At 40.1% G+C, this 22,263-nt stretch overlaps 1 long non-coding RNA gene across 6 annotated transcripts in view; it reads right to left on the bottom strand.

The window, feature by feature from the left end:
• The window catches only part of LOC100939643 (uncharacterized), a 228,082-nt gene that overhangs the window by 83,813 nt on the left and 122,006 nt on the right, over positions 1-22,263 (bottom strand). For all 6 annotated transcript variants that reach the window (XR_010140754.1, XR_008527589.2, XR_655462.3 and 3 more), the window contains one exon: positions 19,636-19,692. This is a non-coding gene — a long non-coding RNA (uncharacterized LOC100939643). The remainder of the gene's footprint in view (positions 1-19,635; positions 19,693-22,263) is intronic.

Consider the following 22,263-nt stretch of genomic DNA (forward strand, 5'->3'; position numbering starts at 1 on the left):
TTTAATAATCTTTTCTTTTTCTGAGTGTTATTTCTCAGTTGGGTTTTTTTTGTTTGTTTTTTTCAGACAGAGTCGTGCTCTGTTGCTCAGGCTAGAGTGTTATAGCACAATCTCAGCTCACTGCAACCTCTGCCTCCTGGGTACAAGCAATTCTCCTGCTCAGCCTCCTGAGTAGCTGGGATTACAGGTGCCTGTCACCACGCCCAGTTAATTTTTGAATTTTGAGTAGAAAGGGGGTTTCAGCATGTTGGCCAGGCTGGTCTCGAACTCTTGACCTTAGGTGATCTGCCCACCTCGACCTCCCAAAATGCGCTGGGATTACAGGCGTGAGCCACCGTGTCGAGCTGTTTCTCAGTTTTAAAAAAGATAAAATGTGTCTCATTTGGCAAAGCCATCACATTTCAAAGGTATGTAAGAGAAAATGTCCAGAGTGAAGCAGCTATCCTGGGTCACCTGGGACCACTAACCTGAATCAGGGAAGGTCCCAATGTTCTGTAATCAACTGTCCCATAGAATAAACAGTGTTTAAAAGAAGGGAACTTAATATCCAAGCAAGTGTCAGAAGCATGTACACAGAAGGAATAAAAGTGAACTGTCTTTTCAAAATCCATGTTTAACCATATCCTTGCTTTCAGAATACTCTCAATTTCCTATGATTTCCATTTTAATTTATTATTGACAATAAAATAATTATGGAAGCACTGTAGTAGAACTTACAGTATCTTAAAATAGTCAACCTCTTTCTAAAAACAGAAGCATGGTTAAGAGAAATAATAACATCCCAGCACTTTGGGAGGCTGAGGCAGGCAGACCTCCTGCGGTCGGGAGTTCGAGACCAGTCTGGACAACATGGTGAAACCTCGTCTCTACTAAAAATACAAAAATTAGCTGGGCATGGTGGCGGGTGCCTGTAATCCCAGCTACTTGGGAGGCTGAGGCAGGAGAATTGCTCGAACCCAGGAGGCAGACGTTGCAGTGAGTGGAGATCGTACCACTGCACTCAAGCCTGGGCGACAGAACGAGACTTCCTGTCAAAAGAAAAAAAAAAAAAAAAAAAGAGGGCAAGAGAAATAATGACATTAAAGTAGTCCTCAAATACTTGCTTATGTTCCCAAAATGTATCTATATATTTGTGGTTTAGGGCTGAGGCTACTTTTCCCTTAGGAATATTGCTGCTAATGATAGTACCTGGGTCATTTCACAAAACTTATTTCATATCATGTATCCTATATGTGATATTATATATCCAAATGAAATATATATTTTAATTGTGTTGCAATACTAATAATTATATAAAGTATAAAATAATAACTAAGAATTATTTTATCTGTATGCAAATATAAGAAGGTTTAGTCAGGAGGAAGCCAACTGAGACTCTCAAGAGCTTTGGAAGTTGATGACACTGGTTATTATGCCTTACTTTACCCTCCGAATATATCATGTGCTTTTTTCCCTTGATACAATTATATCACTATTCTCTCTCTCTTTTTTTTTTTTTTTTTTTAAAGAGATGGAGTCGCTGGGCACAGTGGCTCACACCTGTAATCCCAGCACTTTGGGAGGCCGAGGTGGGCGGATCATCTGAGGTCAGGAGTTTGAGAGCAACCTGACCAACAAGGAGAAACCCCGTCTCTACTAAAAATACAAAATTAGCCGGGCACGGTGGTGCATGCCTGTAATCCCAGCTACTTGGGAGGCTGAGGCAGGAGAATCGCTTGAACCTGGGAGGCGGAGGTTGTGGTGAGCCAAGATTGCACCATTGCACTCCAGGCTGGGCAACAAGAGTGAAACTCCATCTAAAAAAAAAAAAAAAAAGAGATAGGTTCTTGCTATGTTACCTGGGCTGGACTTGAACTCTTGGGCTCAGGTGGTCCTCCAGCCTCAGGCTCCCAAGTAGCTGGGTCTATAGGCATGTACTACAGCACCAGGCTATATCACTACTCTTAAGCTCATCCGCTATGACTAATACTACTGGGGGCTCTCCAAAATTACTAATACCACTGGGGGCTCTCAAAGTGGGAAGAAAGAAAAAAAGCTTAGAAAGAGAAACAGATTTACTTGAAATATGGAAGAAATGTGATAAAAAAAAGTATGTATGGAATTAACAAGACAACCTCAAAAAAAGGCAGGAAGAGAAAAGAACATAATATTGAAAGTTTTCCCAACTTAGATGGAAAAGGTGCTGGATTGGATGTATGACCTGAGCCAGGACAACCTGGCTGCTCTGTAAAGCAGAGGACAAGAGGCTGACCAAAGGCAGGCGATGTGTGTGACCAGCCATGTGCATGAATGGGATGTGTGCAAAGCCAGCGTGTATGAACTGGGAAGGCCTTGTGTGGCAAACGTGGTAAGAATTTAGTGGTCAGTCTTTCAAAGAGATAGTTATTTGGTCTGGCTGGTGACTCAACTGATGAGAGCCCGAAGTCAAGAGTTCAGAGGTGGTGTGTGTTCGGCTTCATGGTCGCAGAGCATGAGCAGGAGGAGTTAGCTCTCAAACATGGTGCTGGCCAAGAAAGACCAAGCCAGAGCCCGTGGACAGCTCAGTATAAAACAACACGGCCTCTAGGGCTCCGTTCTTATAATAAAATCATTTTCCTGCATGACACTCTTAATTCCTTACTTAACTGTGGAGGAGAAGAGGGGTGTAGATGTTAAGATATCAGAATCTGAAAAATCCTTTACTATTAACATAGCTAACTTTAAACTGTTTACTGAAAATGATCATTGGACCCTATCTTATAGTAATGAGTTTTACACATTTAATATTATAAATATGGTCTTTTAAATGACAACACAAACTATGACCTTACTAAATAGGCTGGTGACATGTTAAAGTGTGAGTGTGAGAGTGTGTGTGTGTGTGTAAGACTGGTGAATTCCAGTTCCAGTAGCAGGGGAAGTTAGGGAAGGGAATGAACAGGAAGGGATTTTTGGTTATAATCAAGGGTACCTTTTTTGGTTCTTGACAACAGTCAAACTGGTCTAACGCAATGTTTTTCAAACTGTAGGGTAATCTATTAGTGGGTTGTAAAATAAATCCAGTGCACTGAAAGAAGCATTTTTATGAAGATGAAACAGACTAGAATAAAACAGAAAATAAGAGTTCACACTTAGTGGGACAACTATTTTTTCATAAAATAGTTTCATGTATGTGTATGTGTTGCATGTACTTTTCCATGGTGTAAAACATAATCCTTTCTGTGAGTTCCAGGAAAAATGGTCTATTAGAAAAGAAGATTAAAGGCTGGGCAAAGTGGCTCATGCCCATAATCCCAGCGCTTTGGGAGGCCAAGGTGGGCGGATCATGAAATCAGGAGATCGAGACCATCCTGGCTAACACGGTGAAACCCTGTCTCTACTAAAAATACAAAAAAATAGCCGGGCATGGTGGCAGGCGCCTGTAGTCCCAGCTACTCGGGAGGCTGAGGCAGGAGAATGGCCTGAACCTGGGAGGCGGAGCTTGCAGTAAGCTGAGATGGCACCACTGCACTCCAGCCTGCGCGACAGAGCAAGACTCCGTCTCAAAAAAAAAAAAAAAAAAAGAAAAGAAGATTAAAAATCAGGTTTGAAATTAGGTGAGTGGATCTTGTGTGAATTTAATTTTAATCAGTGCTATGCTTCTATGTCCTTAACTTGGAAACCAACTCACAAATCAAGATGCATTTACATTAATAATCAACAATTCTAAAGATATCATGCAAGTCATTATTCATTCATTCACCCAGTGTGGTGTCTACTCTCCCCACATGAGGGGTTATGGGGAGAGGATAAAATTTGAGAAAATAAAAAAAAAATCCATGAAATACAGTCATATAATAGTTAACACATATTGAGTGCTTATTTTGTGCTGGTAGTATTTTAAGTATTTTATACATCATTAACGCATTTTATCCCCTTAATAATCCCATGGAGGTAGATACTAATATTATCCTTGTTTTCCAGATAAAAAATCTAAGAAATTAAGTCAGTTGCCTAAGCAGCAGAGCCAGTATCTGAACCCAGGAAGTCTGGGTCCAGAATCCTAATCCCAACTGTATCGTACCCTTAACAGTTAATGCCACGATCATCCATAATGGAGAGTAAGACTCACACTGGAGAGAAAAGGGAAAAAACACATAAAGGAAACATTACTGCCTGTGCTTTGCTGTCTGTCCTCATTTCGCCTGCTGCTCAAGTATAGCCCATAGTCTATGCTACAGATAGCCTCTTTTCCACTTTGATACCCTAATGCATTCTGAACACAGTTCTTAGCAAATTCATTCAAACTCCATCTCTTTCTTCCTTCTCTAGAAAACATGTAAGAACGCAATTGAGTGGGTTTCTACTTTTCTGTACTGAATCTAACTCTTATTTATTTCAAAGTTAAAAGGAATTCATTCTCAGGTGTTTGTTCTTAAACCTTTTGTATGAGCCAATCATTTCTAACACATCTTCCAGGTCTTATCTCCCCCAAAGCAGTGAATCCTGTCACAGGGGCGATTGCTGCTAGTCTGGCTAGACAGAGCTCCTAAGGGTGCCTCTTTCTTCGCACCCACTTGTGCTACTCTCCTCATTGGTTTTGAATAGAACCCAAATAAATCTCAGGTATAATGTACACTGTGGCAAGTGTACCAGTGTGTTTCAGAAAAAATTTGAAAAGATATGTGCCAAAAAATTTCTTATTCCTCTAATCTATCCACCCTTGTCTTCAGGTTATATAATAAGTCCTATAGATAGGGCCTAGACAGATAGTAAAATCAGTAAAAATCAACACTATTTTTGGTAGCATGGTTACCTTTCCTAGGAATTGAGTCCACGAGTAAGAACCTTATTTTTTAAATGTCATTTAAGTGCTGGGTAAACACAGTAAGCACTGTGTCTCTCATATGTGAGTTAAAATGGCCAGTGCAAATAAATCCTGCAACTGAAGGACAAATAATATTTAGGTCTTCATCTGCCAATATATCTTGGCCACATAATTTGATATTTTGCTAATGAAAATGCCCTGTGGCTAAACAAACATAGCATCTTTCAAACATTTTTTAAAAATCTTTAAAAATTAATGTATCATGATGGGCAGCACATTGTGATGTGCAGAATTAAATTATTAGAATAATTTGGTATTATTTAAAAACACAATGAAATATGCAGATAATCAGGACAAAATCTGGCCAGGTGCAGTGGCTCACGCCTGTAATCCCAGCACTTTGGGAGGCTGGGCTGGGTGGATCACATGAGATTAGGAGTTTGAGACCAGTCTGGCCAACATGGTAAAACCCCGTCTCTACTAAAAATGCAAAAATTAGCCGGGCGTGGTGGCGCATGCCTGTAATCCCAGCTACTCAGGAGGCTGAGGCAGGAGAATCACTTGAACCCGGGAGGCTGAGGTTGCAGTGAGCCAAGATCGTGCCACTGCACTCCAGCCCAGGTGACAGCAAGACTCCATGTCAAAAAAAAAAAAAAAAAAAAAAGACAAAATCCGAGGAGTAAGTAGACTGTGACAAGGCTTTACCATAATTTGCTTGTATATACATTCTCCAAATAACTTACTAAACTTAAGACAATGAAAGTTTAATATTCCTTTGGAAAATACAGTTAAAGTAGAGTGCTGTGAAAATAAAATTTCTCATTGAATAATACTGTCTACATGCCAGTGTGAATGTCATTCAAGAAGCAGGAAATATGATTTTACTATTCATCACTGTAAAACTGTAAGTTATTTTTAGATATATTTAGGTAATTTCTTTCAATAAACAGATTAAACCGTTTATTTCTACCAAGTATTCTTTGTGTTTAAAACCAATATTTTGACATGGGCTGGGACAGATTCTCTGTAGTTTTAAAAAAAATAAAAGGATGATTCAAGTATGTACCTATCTAGTCTATCAGCTTCTAAGAAATATACAGCTTTTGGACAAAAGAGTAGTAATGTCTGCACTTAATTAATATGACACATTTTGCAAGTGGTATTAACATGCTGGGACTTTTTTGGGTGATGATGTTCATTTTCCCTGCCCCATTTACCCTGTTTCATTAGCTGCACCTGGGACCAAGAGGATTCATTTTTAAGATCATCAGAAGAGAGTAGTGTCTGGTTGTGGGAATGAGAATTTTTTTTTAATTGGGAAGCTGAATGGCTTATGGGGCAGGGGATGGGAATCAAGGGTAGAACTGCAGCCTGAGCTAGTGTCACGCACTAATGTCATATGCTCATGGTTAATATGAAAACTGTATCTACTCAGGAGAAAATAATGTGGAGAATAGCATTTTGTTTGTTAAAGCAATCTGGCAGAGGCCTGCCTAGAATATAGGAATTAGGGGAGTTGTTCTCTGAGTTGAATAAAGGTACACTCAGCTGAGAAGGACAGGGAACTTCTCAGGGAGCAACTACTGTTAGAGAAGGAAGTAGCTGCAGTTTTAAAAATTATCCCATAAAACCTTCATTGTCATTGAGGCAAAGAGTGGGCCTCTCTCTTCCTTTCCTATCTGTACACATGGCAGGCTGCCCTCAATCTAGCAGAGTGGAAAAATAGTGTGAACTGGGTATGAGTAGGTTTTGCTTTCCACTACATTTTCCTAAGACAAATACTTTCCAAGTTGGGTATTTAAAAACAAAAAAGATTGAGGTTTAACATTCATTTTTCAAAATTATGAAACTTGTGTTGAATAAGTACTACTCATTTGTCAGTAAAAGGTTTGCTCTTTAATAGCTCTGTGGCCTTGTGCAATTCTTATCAGCTTGGAGACTCAGCTGCCTTGTCTGTAAATTGAAAATCTTAAGGTAGCTGTCCTCTAACCTTCCTCCCTTCTCCAAATTTAAATGGTTACTTGTTTTGTGACTTTATCTTCTCCTCCAAATATCCTTGATCTAAGTCTTACACAAATTTCACTTTAAAAGGAGGGTGAAGGGCGCATGCTGGCTCACACCTTGTAAGCCCAGCATTTAGAGAGGCCAAGGCGGGTGGATGGTTTGAGTCCAGGAGTTTGAGACCAGTCTGTACAACATGGCAAAACCCTGTCTCTACAAAAAATACAAAGAAATTAGTCGGGCATAGTGATGCATATCTGTAACCCCAGCTACTTCGGAGGCTGAGCTGGGAGGATCACCCGAGCCTAGGTGGTTAAGGCTGCAGTGAGCTGAGTCATGATGGTGCCACTGCCCTCCAGCCTGGGTGACAGAGTGAGACTCTGTCTCCAAAAAAAAAAAAACAAAAATGGGGGGGGGGGCTGGAATAGTGAAGGAGGGAAGACAGGAGAACTTGCCAAGACAGATTCAAGTGTTAACTGCTTGCTGTGTCCTGGAGTTTATAGTTTTAAGAATAGGCTTATGAATTTCAATTTACAATGGAAATAAAATTAACTATGTATTAATTTTAATTTGGGGGCAGTATTTAGAACATACCTTAAATTATAAGGAGATTCCTGTCTTTCACAAATGCATACTAAGCTATTCCAAATCCAATGCCAGCAGCTATTCACTCTCAAAAACAAAGAATCTAAAGCAAAAAAACTAAACAAGAAAATAACTTACAATGAAAAGAAAGCTTTTGATTACCCATGCTAACATTCCCATTCATTAAGGTAGTAAACTGAAAATTGATTATAGATATGTATTTATTTGCTCCCTCCACCAGAGATGCTGGATTTATTTTTTCCAATTATTATTACTTTTACAGAGCATTTTATTTTATTATGGTAAGAACACTTAATATGAGATCTGCCCTCTCCACAAAATTTTAACTACACAATACAGTATTGTTAACTACAGGCACAGTGTTGTACAGCAAACTTATAGAACTTATTCATCTTGTATAACTGAAAATATACACTCATTGAACAGCAACTCCTCATTTCCCTCTCTTCCAAGCCACTGGCAACCATCATTCTATTCTGTTTCTATGAGTTTGATTATTTTTGATGCCTCACAGAAGTGGAATCATGCACTATTTGTCCTTCTGAGACTGGCTTATTTCACTTAGCAGAAAGCCTCCAGGCTCATTCACATTGTCGCATGCGGCAGATGTCCTTTTTTTAATGCTGAATAGTGTTCCACTGTATGTATATACCACATTTTCTTTATCCATTCATCCATCAATGAATGTTTAGGTTGTTTCCATATCTTGGTTATTGTGAATAATGCTCAATGAATGTGAGAATGTTAACATCTCTTCAAGATCCTGATTTCAATTATTTTATTTTTTTATTATACTTCAAGTTCTAGGGCACAGGTGCACAACGTGCAGGTTTGTTACATATGTATACATGTGCCATGTTGGTGTGCTGCACCCATTAACTTGTCATTTACATTAGGTATATCTCCTAATGCTATCCCTTCCCCCTCCCCCCACCCCACAACAGGCCCCGGTGTGCGATGTTCCCCTTCCTGTGTCCAAGTGTTCTCATTGTTCAATTCCCACCTATGAGTGAGAACATGCGGTGTTTGGTTTTTTTGTCCTTGTGATAGTTTGCTGAGAATGATGGTTTTCAGCTTCATCCATGTCCCTACAAAGGACATGAACTCATCATTTATTATGGCTGCATAGTATTCCATGCTGTGTATGTACCACATTTTCTTAATCCAGTCTATCATTGTTGGACATATGGGTTGGTTCCAAGTCTTTGCTATTGTGAGTAGTGCCGCAATAAACATACGTGTGCATGTGTTTGGATATATACTCGGAAGTGAGATTGCTGGGTCCCATGTGCAATAGCATCAAAAAGAATAAAATGCTTAGGAATAAACTTAACCAAAGAGATAAAATATTTCTACACTGAGAACTACATAAGATTAATAAAAGAAATTGAAGAAAACACAAATAAAGGGGAAGAAAGCCCATGTTCATGGATTGAAAGACCTACTACTGGTAAAATATCCATACTGTCCAAAGCAATCTGCAGACACAATGCAATCCCCACTAAAATCCTAATGGTATTTTCTACAAAATTTTTTTTAAAAATCCTAAGATTCATATGGAACAACAAAGGACTCCAAGTAGTCAAACACAAACTTGAGAAAGAACAAATTTGGAGGCATCATACTTCCTGATTTCTAAATGTATTACAAATTTACAGTAACTTTAACAGTACAGCAATGGCATTAAAACAGATTTATAGACCAGTGGAACAGAATATAGAGCCCAGAAATAAACCCACAGATAAACAGTTAACTGATCTTTGGCAAGGGTACCAAAAATACACATACATCAGGGAAGGATAATCTCTTCCACAAATGGTGCTCAGACAACTGAATATCCACATGCAACATAATCAAATTGGATTTTGTTATGGTTTGGATCTGTATCCCCAAATCTCATATCAAACTGTAATCCTAAATGTTAGAGGTGGTGCCTGGTGGGAGGTGACTCAATCATGCGGGCACATTTCTCTGTTGGTGCTGTTCTCATGATAGTGAGTGAGTGAGTTCTGGTGAGATCTGCTCATTTAAAAGTGTGTGGTACCTTCCTCCCCAACTCTCGCTCCATATCTTGGCCATGTAAGATGTGCCTGTTTTCATTCTGACTTCTGCCATGATTGTAAGTTTCCTAAGGCCTTCCCAGAAGCAGAAGCTTCTATGCTTCCTGTACAGCCTGCAGAAATGTGAGCTAATTAAACCTCTTTTCTTTATAAATTACCCAGTCTCAGGTATTTCTTTATAGAAATTCAAGAATGGACTAACAGAAAATTAGTACCAAGAAAAGGGGCATTGCTATAATGATACCTGACAATGTGGAAGCAGCTTTGAAACTGGGTAACAGGCAGAGGTTGGAACAGTTTGGAGGGCTCAGAAGAAAACAGGAAGATGAGGGAAAAGTTTGGAACTTCCTAGAGACTTGAATTGTTGTGACCAAAATGCTGATAGTGATATGGACAATGAAGTCCAGGCTGAGGAGGTCTCAGGTGAATATGGGAAACTTACTGAGAATTGGAGTAAAGCTATGCTTTAGCAAACAGCCTGGCTGCAATGTGTCCTTGCTCTATGGATCTGTGGAACTTTGAACTTCAAAGTGATGATTTAGGGTATCTGATGGAAGAAATTTCTAAGCAGTGAAGTATTCAAGACATGGCCTGGCTGCTCACGTGTGTAAGCAAAGAAATGACCTGTAATTTGAACTTTTTTATAAAAGAAAAGCAGAGTTTCCAAAGTTTAGAAAATTTGCATCCTGGCCATGTGGCAGAAAAGAAAAGCCCATTTTCAGGAGAGCAATTCAAGCTAAAAGAAAGACAAGTGCTGATAGCCAAGACAATGGAGAAAAGGCCTTGATAGTATTTCAGAGAACTTCATGGCAGCCCCTCTCATCACAGGCCCAAAGGCCTAGGAAGACTGAAAGGTTTCGTGGGTCAGGCCCAGCTGCCCTGCACAGCCATGAGAACTGCTCCCTGCATCCCAGCAGCTCCAGCTCTAGCCATGGCTCAAAGGGGCCCAGGTATAGCTCAGGCCACTGCTCCAGAGGATGTAAGCCATAAGCCTTGGCAGCTTCCATGTGGTGTTAAGCCTGTGGGTACACAGAGTGCAAGACTGAATGAGGCTCAGGAGCCTCCACCTAGATTTCAGAGGATATACAGAAAAGCCTGGATGTCCAGGCAGAAGTCTGCTGTGGGGATAGAGCCCTTATGGAGAGCCTCCATTAGGGCAGTGTGGAGGGGAAATGTAAGATTGGAGCCCCTATACAGTGTCCCCACTGGAGCACTGCCTAGTGGAGCAGTGAGAAGAGGGCCACTGTCCTCCAGACCCCAGAATGGTAGATCCACTGGCAGCTTGCACCCCGCACCTGGAAAAGCCATACACATTCAACACCAGCCCTTGAGAGCAGCCACAGGGGCTGAATCCTGCAAAGCCACAGGGGCAGAGCTGCCCAAGGCCTTGTGAGCCTACCCCTTGCATCACTGTGTCCTGAATGTGAGACTTAGTTAAAGGAGATTATTCTGGAGCTTTAAGATTTAATGACTGCCCTGCTGGGTTTCAGACTTGCATGAGGCCTGTAGCCCCTTTCTTTTGGCCAATTTCTCCCTTTTGGAATGGAAGTATTTACTCAATGCCTGTACCTCCATTGTATCTTGAAAATAACTAACTTGTTTGTTATTTTCCAGGCTCATGAGCAGAAGGGACTTGCCTTGTCTCAGATGAGACTTTGGATTTTGGAGGTCATGCTGGAAAAAAAGTCAAGACTTTGAGGAACTGTTGGGAAGGCATGATTGGGTTTTGCAAAGTTAGAAGGACATGAGATTTGGGAGGGGCCACGGGTGGAATGATACGGTTTGGATCTGTGTCTCCATCCAAATCTCATGTTGAAATGTAATCCACAATGTTGGAGGCAGGATCTGGTGGGAGGTGATTGGATCACTGGGGTGGATTTCCCCTTGGTGCCGTTCTCGTAATAGTGACTGAGTTCTTGTGAGGTCTGGTCATTTAACAGCCTGTGGCACTCCTCTGTCCCCACTGCTCTTTCTTCTGCTCCGACCATGTAAGACATGCCTGCTTTCCCTTTGACTTCTGCCACAATTTTAAGTTTCCTGCGGCCTCCCCAGAAGCAGAAGCCACTATGCTTCCTGTACAGCCTCCAGAACTGTGAGCCACAACTATGTTAGATGAGGTTGTATTAGTCTGTTCTTGCACTGCTGTGAAGAAATACCTGAGACAGGGTAATTTATAACAAGCTGCTTCTTGTTATAATACAGGTCTTCTTGTAAGACCTTATCTTACACCATACAGAAAACCAACTCAAAATGGATTAATGATTTTTTTTTTTTTTTGGAGATATAGTCTCACTGTCACCCAGTCTAGAGTGCAGTGGCATGATCTCGGCTCACTGCAACCTCCACCTCCCAGATTCAAGCAATTCTCGTGCCTCAGCCTCCTGAGTAGCTGGGGTCACAGGCAGCCGCCACTGTGCCCAGCTATTTTATTTTATTATTATTATTATTTTTGTATTTTTAGTAGAGATAGAGTTTCACCATATTGGCTAGGCTGGTCTCGAACTCCTAAACTCAAGTGATCCACCCACCTTGGCCTGCCAAAGTGCTGGGATTACAGGCGTGACCCACCGTGCCTGGCTGGATTAATGATTTAAACATAAGACCTGAATCTATAAAACTCCTAGGAGAAAACATAGGGGAAAACTTCCTGACACTGGTCTAGGCAATGATTTCATGAATATGACACCGAAGCACAGGCAATGAAAGCAAAAATACACAAAAATACACAAGTGGGATGACATCAAGCTGAAAAGCTCTGTACAGCAAAGGAAAAAACAATCAACAAAGCGAAAGGCAACCTACGGAATGGGAGAAAATATTAGCAAACCACATATCTGGTAAAGAATTAATATCTAAAATATATAATGAACTCCTACAACTCAACAGCAAACAAACAAGCCAAACAACAACAACAAAAGAACTTGATTTAAAAATGGGCAAAGACATTTTTAAATGAATAGACTTTTTTTTTTTTTTTTTTGAGACAAGGTCTCACCCAGGCTGGAGTGTAGTGGTGCAATCTCAGCTCATTGCAACCTCTGCCTCCCAGGTTCCCGAGTAGCCGGGATCACAGGTGTGCACCACCATGCCCAGCTAATTTTTGTATTTTTAGTAGAGATGGGGTTTTGCTATGTTGCCCAGGCTAGTCTTGAACTCCTGGTCTCAAGTGATACACCCACCTCGGCCTCCCAAAGTGTTGGGATTACAGGCATGAGCCACCACACCCAGCCTTGAATAGACTTTGTTGTTGTTGTTGTTGTTGTTTGAGATGAAGTTTCGCTCCTGTCACCCAGGCAGGAGTACAATGGTGCAACCTCTGCTCACTGCAACCTCCGTCTCCTGGGTTCAAGTGATTCTCCTGCCTCAGCCTCCCAAGTAGCTGGGATTACAAGCGTTCCCCACCACGCCCGGCTAATTTTTGTATTTTAGTAGAGACATTGTTTCACCACATTGGCCAGGCTGGTCTTGAACTCCTGACCTCAAGTGATCCACCCGCCTTGGCCTCCCAAAGTGCTGGGATTACAGGCGTGAGCCACTGGGCCCAACAGAATAGACATTTTTAAAAAAGCATACAAATGGCCATTGGGTACATGAAAAGGTACTCAACATCACTAATCTTAAGAGAAATGCAAATCAAAATCTTAACATATCACCTCACACCTTTTAGGATGCCTATTAGAAAAACAAAAACAAAAGATAAATAGTGGTGGGATATGGAGAAATTGGAACCCTTTTACACTATTGGTGAGAATGTAAAATGCAGCTGTTACGGAAAACAGCATGGAGGTTCCTCCAGAAATAAAAAATTGCTACCATATGATCCAGCAATTCCACTTCTGTATATATTTTTTCCCATTCATTGGTGTAGGCATACCTGAAATACTGATGTGGGCATATTATGTTGATTGTACACATTTCAAATGGGAATGCTACTTTTTTTTTTTTTTTTTTTTTTTTTTTTTTTTTGAGACACTCTGCTGCCCAGGCTGGAGTGCAGTGGCACAGTCTCAGCTCACTGCAACCTCTGCCTCCCAGGTTCATGTGATTCTCCTGCCTCAGTCTCCTGAGCTGGGATTACAGGCACAGGCCACTATGGCTGGCTAATTTTTGTATTTTTAGTAAAGACAGGGTTTCACCATGTTGGCCAGGCTGATCTTGAACTCCTGACCTCAGGTGATCCACCCACTTCAGCCTCCCAAAGTGGTGGGATTACAGGTTTGAGCCACCACACCTGGCCCTACTTTTTAAAAAATTACACTAGTCTATCTCTGAGGAACAAACAATGCACTGTAAATTGCAAGAGTTTTCTTAAAAACTGTTATCAAAAATATTAATGTTTCAAACTTAGAAAAACCTGAGTTATTTTTAATACTACTATAACCTAGTTGTATTTTCCGTGTAATGCCATCCCTGCTAATCAACCACGTAAAACCAAAAGCTTTTTAAAGCTGTAAATATTGCTGACATATTATTTGCAGTCAATTAGCACAATATTCTAATGAGATTATCATCATTGATTCCCAACAGGGGTAGGTAATGGTGTTCATTCATACACTAATATAACTTTGTCTTTCTTATAGCATGCACGTTCTATAAAACTGGAATGATAGTACCTGTAGTACTTACCCTTATGTTTTTCAGTCAATGCCTGGCATATGGGAAATACTCGCAAAATGTTATTAACATGATTGTTTTCTTTGCCACATTAAGTTACACCACAAAAACATAAAATAGATCAACATTCCTTAACTATAAGAAACACAACTAAAAGAATTTACTGAGTGTGCTGTCTTTTCTTTGCATGTGGCAACAATAGTAGCTACTCTGTATGTATTGATACATTATTTCATAGCAATACAGGAACACTTTGACTTTGACATTGTTAAGCACTGAAGTTCAAAACTAGCAACCATAACACACTTACTATTTAACATCTTGTGTTTTTTCCTTTATTCATAGGTTTAAAAGAAGTGCTTAGCTACCTGATGGTGACCTCTTACACTTTTCATGATCAACCTGGGTGTCTTGAAAAAAGAAATAATAGTTTCTATTTTCACTTCTATTTCCCTCTCAGAAAATGAATAAAGAAAAATGGCCAGAAAAAAATGGGAAAAATATAAATTTTTTTTTAAATACATGTTTTTCTTCTTGTTTGGGGTTACTAAACTCAAAAACAATATTTTATGTCCCCAAATACTGTTTAAATTTCTACCATAATTTATCCCCTTGAATCATCAATAGTCTTTTTCTCAAGCCTACCATTCTCTGAAGCCACTACAATCTTGTCCTGTGACACTTAGCTTTAGCTTTTGAAATGGAACAGAGAAGAGACAAAAGCTTATGAACTGAAGCCACAGCAGGGGCAAGGATTTAGCCTCCTTTTCTGTACATTCTCAAAGCTGTTGGCTGTAGGGACTAAAATACACATCCTGCGGCTTTTCTACTGGATTCCAGTCATGTACCACGTACTAGGAGTAAATAAGGACAACAGGAAATCAGGAAACAGGCTGGAATTCACGCTTAGAATTTCTTCCAAATGACAACCACCAAAATCTAGTTAAAGACTCGTTTTATGATTTCTTAACTTTTTTTAAATTGGGGATTCCAATGAAGTGGCTTTGAAGTATTTATCTGAAATCTCTTTAATACCACTTCCCAAGCACCTGACTCTGCCTATGCTGAGATAATACTTTGAGTTCATCAACCAAGAATGAAATGGGGGGAAAAATACCCATTGCTAACCCAAGTTTTAGTGCAGCTTATAAAATTACTTGGAAGAAATAATCAGAGAGACATGAGAACAAGTAGTAGGGTGTTTCAAAAGGCAAAAGGAAAGAGAATGAACTCAGTTCAATGGCAAATGCAAGATCAACGTTGGGGCAGTTTCAGGACACTGGTGATGTCGAGCTACATAGCACATTGCTACCTTGGGAAAGGCAAAAAGAGTATGTCTTTGTGGCTCTTATACAGGAGCTGCTTATTTAGTTTTTCCAAGACAGGATTTTTAATTAGCTCTCTATGATTATTCTCTTTTTGTTTTTCCTCAATTTATAGAGGGCTCCAGATCACCTACTACTAGTCTAACCCCTCAGTCATTTTCCTAGGACTGGCTTTCAGCTGCTTCGAAATGATGTCACTGCCAGGAAAGTACTACTGCATCACCTTGGGCCTTTCTAGACTCTTTTCTAGGAAGAGATGATGCACTAATTGTTTCCTAACCCAAATGCTATAAATGCACAAGACTGTAGAATACTGGACTGGTTGGCCAGGTGTGGTGGCTCGCGCCTGTAATTCCAGCACTTTGGAAGCTGAGGCAGGCAGATCACGGGGTCAGGAGTTCGAGACCAGCCTGGCCAAGATGGTGAAACCCCGTCTCTACTAAAAATACAAAAAATTAGCTGGGTGTGGTGGTGGGCACCTGTAATGCCAGCTACTCAGGAGGCTGAGGCAGGAGAATTTCTTGAACCCAGGAAGTGAAGGTTGCAGTGAGCCAAGACTGTGCCATTGCACTCCAGCCCAGGCGACAGTGTGAGACTCCCTCTCAAAAAAAAAAAAAAAAAAAAAAAAAAAAAAAAAAATACTGGACTGGTTTAATTATCCTTCAAAGTAAATGATGAGTCAAAGAAGAATGAACGTATTTGAGGAACAGATGTCCAAAGCAGGATTCATGTCCTCTAATGTAAGGCTAAGAAGAAAACATCAGAAAATCTTTATTATTGTGTGGGTTCTATTTATCTAATGAAAAAAAACACATTATGGATCATTAAAAATAATCTTAGAAAATTAAAAAAGAAATCAAAATGAAATCCTAGAGAGTGACTTTTTCAAATAATTTTGACAGATACACTGCGGCATCCACCAGCCTTCAAGTCTGCTTTATTATCTTCTCACAATCCTTTCAAACTCTGGATACTACAAAACAAAGTAATCCGAATTGTGCAATGTGCTTTAAAAATAACTGTAAGTAATTAAAAATAATTGTAAAATATAGGAAAATGTTAATCTATAATACTAATATTCGGCTAAATTTTTGGTGGATCTGCTATATTTAAGGATACAGAAAGGCTTCATTAATCATAATTGAAATCAGGACATAGTCAAAGAATCAAATGAGCAACTTCAGCTTGGCTTCAATAACAAAACATTTAGAAACTTCTACAACTACCAACTACTCCAATGAGATCTTTTCAAAGCAGAAAATTGGGATACAATATCTTGTTTATTGCCTGTTAGCTTTAGAAATAGCCCTGAAAGATAGGTCAATATTGGTTTAGTTTTGTTTAAAAGAACAATTTTGCATATTATAATCTTTAAAATTTGTCATATTTATGGAGAAATCTTAGATGTATGTACATAATTGCAATTCCTTTATAAACTTGCATCTGAAATCAGTGAGAATTTTGCTAAGACAAGGATGATACAGGATCACTGTGATAATCTAACTAGAGTTTCAAAGTAAAGAGGCAATAGATTTCAGATTTTGTCTTTTTCCAGCACTAGCTTTATAGCTAGCACCAACCCTACCTCTCACATAAGAAACCAAGCTGCAAACCTACACCAGTTAAAAATTACGTTCTTCTACCATTTGATACAGCCATCCCACTACTGGGTATATATCACCCCAAAATTAAATCATTATATAAAAAGATACCTGCACTCATATGTTTATCACAGCACTATTCACTAAAGCAAAGTTATGGAATCCACCTAAGTGTCCATCAACTGATGACTGGATGAAGAAAATGTGATATATACAATGGAATACTACTCAGCCATAAAAAATGAAATAATGTCTTCTACTGCAACATGGATGGAACTAGAGGTCATTATTTTAAGCGAAAATATTCAGAAGTGAGAAGTCAAATATTACATGTTCTCAATGATAAGTGGAGCTAAATATGTGTGCACGTGGACAAAGAGTGTGGAATAACAATCACTGGAGACTTGGAAGGGTGAGACAGTGGGAGGCGGGTAAGGCATGAGAAATTACTTAATGGGTACAATGTACACTATTCAGGTGATGGTTACACTAAAAGCTCAGGCTTCACTACTACACAATATATCCATGTAACAAAACTGCACTTGTACCTTTCAAATTTATACAAATAAAAAAATTCGGTTCTCATTTATCTTGGAAGAGTGAATTATCATTTCCAAAAGTTTTAAATGGATCCAAACCTTTACTTAACTGTCATTTTGCAGTCTCATTAAAAAATACATGAAGGTGAGGACTCAGGTTTTACCATGAAATCCTTTTCCCCTACTAGATTGCAGCTCCTTAAACTGGGTTATAATGTATGACTACATTTCAATTAATTAGATGTTGAGCTAAATGCTAAAAATGCTTGAAGAGATTAGGTAGATGACTTCAACACATTCCAATATACAAGCTCACTTGCACACTATGAAAGTTTAAGGTACTAAAAAATGACAAGGTGATGAACTTCAGCACAGAAAAACAATGCAACACTACACTTGGGCCAGCAGATGTCTCTCTACAACCCATGGCACCAACCAAGAGATAATCAGGCATCTAACAGCACAGAAGGATTGATCTTATTCAAAATGGTAAACGAAAGGATTCTTAGATATTGATCAGGAGGAGAATGTTCAAGTTCAGACAGAAAGTTGAGAAGGGAACAGTAGGTGAGAAAATAGAAACAGAAGCTTATTACAAAAGGAAGGAGAGAGCTCAGCCCATAAAGAATAAAGTTAAGGCAGGTTTGAGGCATTTTTAAGGGTAAAAAAAAGCTGTAGAAGTTACTGAAGAATACGGGGAGAAGGGCAAGAAACCATGCGTCCCTACCATAGCACTGAAATACTGCAAGCTTGTCAAAAGACAACCGACTAGCAGGTTAAGAAATCCACTTTGCTGGTTATGATGAACAATAAAAAGAGAGAAAAAGGGAAAAGAAAAAGTGATCGAATTAAAAAACTCTATCCCAGCTTGCATACTTCAGGAAACCACAAACTCACATGTACAAATATGTGTACTGGGCCCTAAGGTAACAGGTATTTCCTCCTGGGGGTTCCAATAAAAAGGTCTGAAAGCCATGGAGATATTCAGCGCACCCCCAGTGCCCCACCTCTCCCTCAAGCTAATAATGCCAGCTGCAAGACCTCCGAAACAGAAACATAACTGTCAATGGTAATATCCCAAAATCCCCGAAGGAAGACACGGTAAAACATAAAACATCATATTTAAAATAAACTATGTAAATTATGAAGCAGAAGTCAGGGCCGAGGAAGATGCAACATGAATTCCATGAGAGAAAAGTCTAACTACCAGATGCAACTCTCAGCCCCATCTCTGGCATTTTTTCCCACCCTGAATAAAGGGATGCTGAGAGGCTGAAGGGGAGCTGGCAGGAGAGACAGCAAGGCTGGGGATGAGGCGGATGACAGGACCTACAGCATCTATCTGGGCAGGAATTGGTGAAGATCCAGAGAGATGGGAGTGGAGTGAGGAGAAAGATAACCCATTCAACGTCAAATCCCATCACCAAGCAGAGGACCTGGACACGTAATATGCCCCTTATTAACGTTTGCTGAAGGTGTCAGTAGGTCTCCGCAATGCCAACAGTTTTATTACAATTACAGGAAGTTAGTGCCTAAGCAGGCATGATACTTTGGAGCTTCTTATTCCAAGGTTATTACCTGCCATCATCAGAAAATGAGGGTGCTGCTGCTTTTAACTCTATCCTCACAATCTTTAGTAACTGTCAGCCATTTCAGTAGCCACCTGGAAGCTACGCTATGCTCCCCTGGAACTACGTCTTCAAGAATTTCAAAGAAGTTTGTTTGGTTTCAAACTGGAAACCAATCTGACACTTAGAAGGTCAAAGACAAAAATGAATGGGTGCTCAAGGACTTAGGGTGCTCAAAGATTAAGACGTTTCAAAGAGGTTTTAAAGTTACGTTTCTCAGAGCCAGGACAACAGACTATAGAGAGGCCATGTCAGAACTTACCAATGATGTTCACACTTGCTTTAGGAGGAGAGTTTGCTTTTGTTGCGTATTTTTGGTTTGTATAATTGGTTTATTTGGGGCTTACGTACATTTAAAAGAACTTAATAACAGCAAACACCTACATACTATTTACTATGTGTTATGTACTATTCTAGGCCTTTACAAATATTAACTTATTTAATAAATGTATATAGAACTACTAATCTCAGTTACCTGTTCAGTGGTTTATTCTGTTTCACTAAAAGTATCTCCGTTTCTTCCATTTTCCTCCTGCAAAACAGCAGGAGAATATTGTTAGTGAGTACGTACAAATGCACACAAAATGTTTTACATTATTATTTGCTATTTTCCAAACTCAGAGTGCCAAAAGGGCTTCATTGAACTTTAGCCAATTATTTCAGCTGCCTAATTTTACTGAGTTCTTAAATAGAATCTTAAGAAGATATAATTACTACATACACAGATAATAAGAGATTTGAAAAACAACTTGTGGCTTCAAAAGAAATTAAGGTGACACAATAAAAAGTTAGATGCACAGGGAAACAAATTAGAGTAAGACTCTCCTGGACTTTGAATCCTTCTACATTTGATATGACTTTTCAAACCACACTCCCTCTGAAGTTCTTTTTCAGATGGGCAGTATGTTTCCTCACTAGGTGAAATAATTGCAGTTCTAAAGATAGAAACAATTGGTGGATTTGATTTTAAAGATTTACTTAAAATTTTTAAAAAATGATAATGGAAAGCATTTGTTAAAAAAAAGAGGTTATTCCCCAGAAAAGGTAATTGTTCATAATCTCTGGCAGGTGACATTTATCTTTGGGAACTCATGAGTGTCTAGGTTCTGTCCCTGAAATCTCAGGCTCCAAAAGTCTCTCTCACTAAGGTGCCAGAGATGATCACGTTGATTAATACCGATTCATGCTAACAAAGCTCACAAGAGACTGATAAAGCCAAAATGGCGAAGTATTCACTTATAGTGAAAAATGTAATTGTCAGATATCCTGACACTTGCTCCATCCAGTTTGGAAGCCAGTAAATCCAAGGCATAGGCACCTCACAGGCAGGCAAAGATTAGGCCAAATTAACGGTAGATTGCTCAGTGAGCATATCGGAGCAGTCACCACTTAGATGCCAATGGCCTCCAAAACAATCTCTCTAGCCAAGCATTATCCTACCTTCTCCACTACCACCATCCTAGTCCAAGCTGCCATTGTTCTTTCTCCTGGACAAACACAAAACACTTCTTGCTGTTTTCCCAGCCTCCACACTTTCTCCTTTCCAATTCATTATGCACAATGTGTCCAGAGTAAACCCTTTGTTTGTTTGTTTGTTTGTTTTGGAGACAGGGTCTCATTCTGTCAGTCAGGCTGGAGTACAGTAAGTACTACAATCATAGCTCACTATAGCCTCAAACTCCAGGGCTCAAGCGATCTTCCCACCTCAGCCTCCAAAGTTGCTGAGATAATGTACAGGTGTGCACTACCATGCCCACTCATTTTTTATTTTTTGTAGAGACAAGGTCTTGCTATGTTGCCCAGGCTGGCCTGGAACTCCTGGCCTCAAGTGATCCTCCTCCCTCAGCCTCCCGAGATGCTAGGCTACAGGTATGAGCCACCATGCCTGGCACAAAAGAAACCTTTTAAAATAGAAAACACATTGTGGCTCAGCCCTACCTATACCCCCCCTTTATTGCTCTGCATTGGTCTATGATAAACACAGGCGACGACTCTTGGCCCTGCTGGGGCCCTGCCTCCTCCATGACTCTCCCTTGTCATCCTTTCACTTCAGCCACGCTGGTCTCCTTTCACTCCTATGAATAAACAAGATCCCTCAACACCTCAGAGATTTTGCACATTTATTTTCTCTCCTTGAAAATTAATGCACATACTCTGCCCTCCCTCCCCCAACATACATGCCTACCCAGGAACCTGTACATCCTCACTCCAGTTACATGATCCCACCACTAGGACAAATTCCCCTACGCTAAGGTCCCAGGACACCTTGACCTTCTCCACCAGAGCACTTGAACAGTTTGTAACTACATGTAACTACGCATTATTATGCAATTATTTAATTTAGATCTCTCTCTCTCACTAGACTATAAGAAGCTCCATGAGGGTGGACACAGCTCATTTTATTAGCGTGTTCCCTGGTAGTGACTACTCAACAGATATGTTCTTGAATGAATGGTGGCTTCGGGCTTTCAGAATCTGTTGCATCCATTGCCAAAAACAGGGATAATTCTGCCAGATAGACACGGGGCTCTGCTGAAGGGGCTCCATCCCCCACATTGTGCACCCCCACCCATGGGTCACCAGTAATTAGATGGGCATTGTCTACATTCACTTATGTAAATTTTCGTTTCCTACACTTCCATAGCCGAAATAAATCTTCAGATATAAAAAAAGAAATAGCACAAAGTTCAAGACACACATTTGGGTAGCAACCCAGCAGAGAAGACTCACGGCAGTGGGTTACTAAGAAACACTATAAACAAAAAGGAAAACAAATTTCAGCCAAAGGAAGTCCTTGATGAACCACCCCTGGCGAGTGGATACACATACACACACAGACAAAAGCAGTGGCTCTCAGAGGAGGGTGCGTGAGATCCTGGGTTTGCTGCGGGATACCACCACAACCAGGGGGTCAACAGCAAGGCAGTGTGAAGATCCTAGAAGGAGGCCCCACTCCCTGTCCCTCCTCTCATCGCCAGGGCATGCCGTGCATGCTTGGCACACAGGAGACCCGGTGTGCACTGAGTGTGGTGCTCTCCCATTTGCCTAACAAACCAACAATTAATGGGCATTTCCTAACTCACTGCGTAGAGTGTTTTAAATG

The sequence above is a fragment of the Pongo abelii genome, chromosome 6, assembly GCF_028885655.2.
Source record: "Pongo abelii isolate AG06213 chromosome 6, NHGRI_mPonAbe1-v2.0_pri, whole genome shotgun sequence".
Classification (NCBI taxonomy): Eukaryota; Metazoa; Chordata; class Mammalia; order Primates; family Hominidae; genus Pongo; species Pongo abelii.